Below are 6,451 nucleotides of genomic sequence, written 5' to 3' on the forward strand. Positions count from 1 at the left end.
AGTTTGCAAATTTGCAAACTGAAATTTGCCAAGCTGTAATACTTATAAATACCGTACATTATTGGCAAACAGGAAGAGAAGAAGCACAGAGACTGTTTAGCCAATCAGGACGCAGAACACAATGCACTTTGAAAAAAAAACTGCACAAAAAAAAAAATCTGTGAAGCAGTGAGACTGTGAAAGGTGAACAGCGTTATAGTGAGGGATCACTGTATATGATTTGTTTGATCCAAAAACAATGATAATTTATTAAGTTGAAACCAAGTTTGTTCCTTCCTAAATTCTGTCTGTATCACCTCCAACATCTGTTGATTAAAAAATAAAATAAAGTGTAGTGTCATCAGCATACAGAATGTGTTTTAAAAGCTTYGATACAGTCATAAAACATGTTCAGAATCAGTTTCAGCTGATTCTGTCCTAAAAGTATTTATCCATCAGGTCTGAACTCCATTCCAGCTCACAGTCTGCCAGCCAGAACCTGAGTCAGTAAACCCAAACAAGCCTCTCACAGGCCAGCATCTAATGCCAGCTGGGCTAAGAAAAATGAATGTACCTTCTCTAATAAAGTATTACATGAACATAAAGCCAAAATTCCAGGGCCCTCATGCATAAAGGATTGCGCAGCTTTCACACTAAAAGTTGACGTACGGACAAATTTAGAAAAGTGCGCCACACCAACATATTCAGATGTATAAAACCGTGCGCACGCAGGTTCCTGCGCACCTTTCCTTTATACATCCCAATGAACATAGAACTGAGACTCCTCCCCTGACACGCCTCCATTTAAATCTGTAAAACAGATGTAAACGTGTCCAGAGTGTGAGATTCTCTGATCAGAAATGATTTTAGATGCAGGAAAATCATACATTAAATGGAGAATGAGTGAGAAAACTCTAATATAATAATATTATTAATATTACTAATATTTTGTAGAATTATTCTTATTAATATTTATTAAATAGTTGATGTAAAAAAACACGCATTTCCTGCTCTTGTAAAAAAATAGAACCACGCGCCCGTCCTCCGCCGCCTCATCTCGTAAAAAGCTGACGCGCGGGGGGTACCCGGCGCGTCAAAACTGGACGCAAAAGACTACCTGACCAAGCGTCAATATGAYGCGGGGGGAGTGAGAATGCGTTGGATCATTTTGCCACCATAGACTGGGAACAGCTGATTGATCCATACGCACAACTTTACATCTTGTGGAGCTGAGGAATCATCACAGCTGAGCTGTTCTGAATTAATCTGCTGAGTTGACAAAGTTTTTTTCTCAGTGAGATTTAAAATGTTTCTTAGACAATTCACACATTTTATTCTCCTCAGCTGTGTGTGCGCTCCGCAGGCCTGCACTCTGTGTGTGTTTCCGTGTGTGTGACAACAATATATACAATTTACAGTTTACAGACTGGACTGAGGTTCTTTGATCATTTTTAGGCTGATCTATTTTCTTGTCTGAAGTTAAATGATTTTCAGTCCCGGGGTTCAGTTTCATCATCGTTCAGTTTAAACAATAAAAACTCAAACTAAAATAAAAATCTAACAGCTCCTTACATCCAGAAAACACAACAGAGTCATATTTCTGTGGATTCAGGTCAGATTTGTGACTTTGTGAGTTAAAACTGTAGACTGAAAAACTTTGCGTGGCTGACGCACATTCTCACGGCAGGTGAAAAGTGTTTACGCAGCTTTGGTTTTGATACATCCCAAYGTGGACGTAGAACCTGGCGCACGTAACTTTTTTATGCGTACGCACCGTTTATATATGAGGCCCCTGGTCACACACCTGGGGGGTACCTTTTATGTCAGACAAGCTTTGATGAAGTTACAGAGTGGGACACAATAATAGAAACTTGAATCTTTCTCTCAGTTATGACTGCACAAAGTGTGAAATACATAATATATGTAAAAAATGTATTTGTTTAGGTAATTAGGCACAAAATCACAGTTCACACCATTAACATTGGTACAGCCTGTTCATGCTCCTAAGTGAAAATCTGTTTGTAAATAAAACATTAATTTGCAGAGGGCTTCCTGGCCGTCAAGGGCTTGGACCCCTAACAATTATCACTTTTAGGAGTGATTTCCATTAGCAATCTATAATGCAAAAACACCGTTTTAACCAAATCTTTAATGCCTGTAATTTTTTTATGTAACTCTGTGTGTGTTACAGATTGTGGGTGGAGGATCCTTCTCAATGGCCAATGAGAAAAACCCAAGCAGACTACTGGTAATGTAAAAATACTAACCTGGTATAAATCAAAATTTGGTATAAATTATCAGGATAAAACAGACAATTTTTTGTTACATGTTTTTATTGCTTTTTCAGAAGATCAGATAACATTCCTTAAAGAATTGTTCACTTTCTAAAAACTGTTAAAAATATGAGGCTTCCCTGGTGAAAAAAATATTATACTAAGTATACCAAATCGAAGTATACTTTAGTACACTTGAAGTCGCACTAATCATCAGTATACTTAAAGAGTGCTATTTTGGAACAACTAATTTAATACTAAATATACTTTAGTTGTATTTAAGTTGTACAAAAGCACAATTTTAAGTGTATTAAGTATACTTTTAAATACTAAAATGGAACAACTTAAAATATACTTAGAACACTAAGTGTATATCTTTGTCTATACACTTAAAGTGTACTATGTATATTTTAAGCCCCGCCCATTAAACAAGGTAGAGTTCTGGTGTCATCCTCTGTTACTTGTCACCAAACATCTTAAACTCTGTTGACTGCCTGCGTGGTGTAGACAGGGCCTGAAAATAACTCCGGCATGTATCTGCTCCTAACTCTAGCCTCTTTGTGTTAAAGAATGCAGAAGTACATTGATTTCGTATGAATCGGGTCAGATCAGTGCCTCACAGTGATTCCTTTGTCCTCCTCTTTCCACAGCTCTATGGAAGTGCTGGCAGTAACATCCTTGGTCTGCTGGGCTCTCTGCTGGCCTTCTGTTTTTTCTTTTACACCATCCTGACCACACACAGTGCAGACCAATGTCCTGATGTTAAAAACTATTACTCATATTTCGGCTGTCCCACCGCAAAGCTTGAGGTCAGTTTGATCAAGAATGTAATTTTTACCTTGTTTTTTTTCATTAATTTGTTTTATTTTCCCAGATTTCTTTTTTATTTTTCTATACTTTCCACTTCATGTATTTGTCAGTGTTAGGCATGGGCTGCTACAAGATTGTAACCTTAACCTGGAGTAAACATACCATGGTTTCACAGTATTACAGTAATAAAGCAAAAAACAAACAAACAAACAGAAAATTAAAAACAAACATGCAAACTGATACTTTGTATGTATGTATGTGTGTGTGTGTGTGTGTGTGTGTGTGTGTGTGTGTGTGTGTGTGTGTGTGTGTATACTGTATATGTATATATATATATATATATATATACATATATATATATATACACACACACACACACACATACACACACACACACACACACATACAGTATGTAGATACACTCACCGTGGTGTACCTAATAAAGTGGCCGGTGAGTGTATATACAGTATATATACACTCACCGGCTAGTAACGGGTTGGACCCCCTTTTGCCTTCAGAACTGCCTCAATTCTTCGTGGCATAGATTCAGCAAGGTGGTAGAAGCATTCCTCAGAGATTTTGGTCCATATTGACATGATGGCATCACACAGTTGCTGCAGATTTGTCGGCTGCACATCCATGATGCGAATCTCCCGTTCCACCACATCCCAAAGATGCTCTATTGGATTGAGATCTGGTGACTGTGGAGGCCATTTGAGTACAGTGAACTCATTGTCATATTCAAGAAACCAGTCTGAGATGATTCCAGCTTTATGACATGGCGCATTATCCTGCTGAAAGTAGCCATCAGATGTTAGGTACATTGTGGTCATAAAGGGATGGACATGGTCAGCAACAATACTCAGGTAGGCTGTGGCGTTGCAACGATGCTCAATTGGTACCAAGGGGCCCAAAGAGTGCCAAGAAAAGATTCCCCACACCGTGACACCACCACCACCAGCCTGAACCGTTGATACAAGGCAGGATGGATCCATGCTTTCATGTTGTTGACGCCAAATTCTGACCCTACCATCCGAATGTCGCAGCAGAAATCGAGACTCATCAGACTAGGCAACGTTTTTCCAATCTTCTCTTGTCCAATTTCGATGAGCTTGTGCAAATTGTAGCCTCAGTTTCCTGTTCTTAGCTGAAAGGAGTGGCACCCGGTGTGGTCTTCTGCTGCTGAAGCCCATCTGCCTCAAAGTTCGACGTACTGTGCGTTCAGAGATGCTCTTCTGCCTACCTCGGTTGTAACGGGTGGTTATTTGAGTCACTGTTGCCTTTCTATCAGCTCGAACCAGTCTGCCCATTCTCCTCTGACCTCTGGCATCAACAAGGCATTTCTGCCCACAGGACTGCCGCTCACTGGATGTTTTTTTCTTTTTCGGACCATTCTCTGTAAACCCTAGAGATGGTTGTGCGTGAAAATCCCAGTAGATCAGCAGTTTCTGAAATACTCAGACCAGCCCTTCTGGCATCAACAACCATGCCACGTTCAAAGGCACTCAAATCACCTTTCTTCCCCATACTAATGCTCGGTTTGAACTGCAGGAGATTGTCTTGACCATGTCTACATGCCTAAATGCACTGAKTTGCCGCCATGTGATTGGCTGATTAGAAATTAAGTGTTAACGAGCAGTTGGACAGGTGTACCTAATAAAGTGGCCGGTGAGTGTATGTGTGTGTGTGTGTTTTTTTTATTATTTTCTAGGTAAAATATTTATGTATATTTTTATTGTATTGCATAAATATACTGGTGCAGCTCAAGAAGTTTGTTTTTACCAGTTCAGAAAGTGAAACAGTTCACAGAGTTAAACATTTCAAGCCTTTATTTTTTATGTAATTTTGATGATTATTGACAAATAATGAAAAAACAAACTTGAGTGTCTCAGAAAATTTGAATTTTATAAAAGATCAATAAAAAAACTGATTTTTTAAACACAAATGTCTTAAACGTATTCTCATGTCCATGATACTTGACTGGACCTTTGAATGGACCCCTGCAGGCAGYGTGGCCTGGAGCTGAGCAGCTGCTCAGGTGTGTTGGCTGCTGTCAGACAGTCTTTAGGTCATTGTTGAGTCTGGTGTCTCCCACCATCCTCTTGACAAGAGCCCAGATACTCTGTATGGGTTCAGACCAGGCCGGTTTGTTGGTCAGTCAAACACGCTATGATCATCAAACYAGCTTCTGGACACTGTGATTGAACACCATGGTTTACTTTGAAACCAATAACTGGCCCATGCCTAGTCAGTATACACACTTATATTAGTCTTATTAGAATGTATCACCACAGTGTGTGTAACTTTACATTGTCTTGTCTGTTGCAGGCCTATTCTTGGAGTTTGACTTGTCTTCTGTTGATCTACGACACTCTGGCTGTGATCATGCACTGTTTTCTGACATTCTCTGCCTACAAAACACTAAAAACAGGCTAAAACAGATCAAACCAAAAAAGCATTCATAACTGCAGAAAAACTGAACACTTCTAAAACTAAAACCATTTTTACTGGAGTTTTTTTTAAAACAATTCTTTACTCACCTGTTGAAAACTAAATACAGTACGTCCTAACATCAAGGAGTCTAACAATAATAATACTAATAATTCTAAAATGTTAGATTAAAAACAAAAAAAAGGTTTTGATTATGTTTTCAGAAATGACCTGAACTTTGTAACTTCAGGTTATGCTAACTTGTAATCTGGAGAGAAACGCTGCAGAGCTTCAGTGAAAACCCAGCTCTCATCATGTTGGTGGGATTTTGTTGGGACAGGATTGGCGTCAAATATGGTGTAAAAAAAATAGCTAAAGCAAAGGTACATATTTTATTCTCTGTTTCTGAACTTTTATATGCAGTATATAATGTAAGTCAATGCTGGTAACTGAAAATCATTAAATAATTGTTCTTATATTGTTTATGTAAAAAGCTTGTTTAAATAAAAAAGGTGTTACAATAGATCTCCAGATCTTGTCTGATTTGTGCCACCTTTAAAATGTCAGCCAATATAAAGGCGCTGTATTCAGCACTCCTCAGCACCTCCTGAGTTGGTGAAACAAAATTTCCATCTATCTTTTATTGCTTATTCAGCACCAGGTGGTTGGTGTTATTCCCTGACCTACCTGTCCCCACTGCCCCACTGCAACCCATTCTCACTCCCGAGTCGTCACATGTCGACGCTTTTCCAAGGTTCCCTCAGCATCCAATTTTGACGCGTCGGGTGCTCCCCTTGTGTCATTTTTCGACGAGATGGGGCGGAATTTGCTGTCATAATTTCTGAAAGTGTAGAAAATGCACAAAAACTACCGTCCCAAAGCCTAAAATTGCCTTTATTCACTTTAGACATCCTGTCCCTGACCCACCTAAAATTAACCATTTTTAGAAAATATAGGAA

The sequence above is a fragment of the Austrofundulus limnaeus genome, unplaced genomic scaffold (genome assembly GCF_001266775.1).
Source record: "Austrofundulus limnaeus strain Quisiro unplaced genomic scaffold, Austrofundulus_limnaeus-1.0 Scaffold913, whole genome shotgun sequence".
Lineage (NCBI taxonomy): Eukaryota > Metazoa > Chordata > Actinopteri > Cyprinodontiformes > Rivulidae > Austrofundulus > Austrofundulus limnaeus.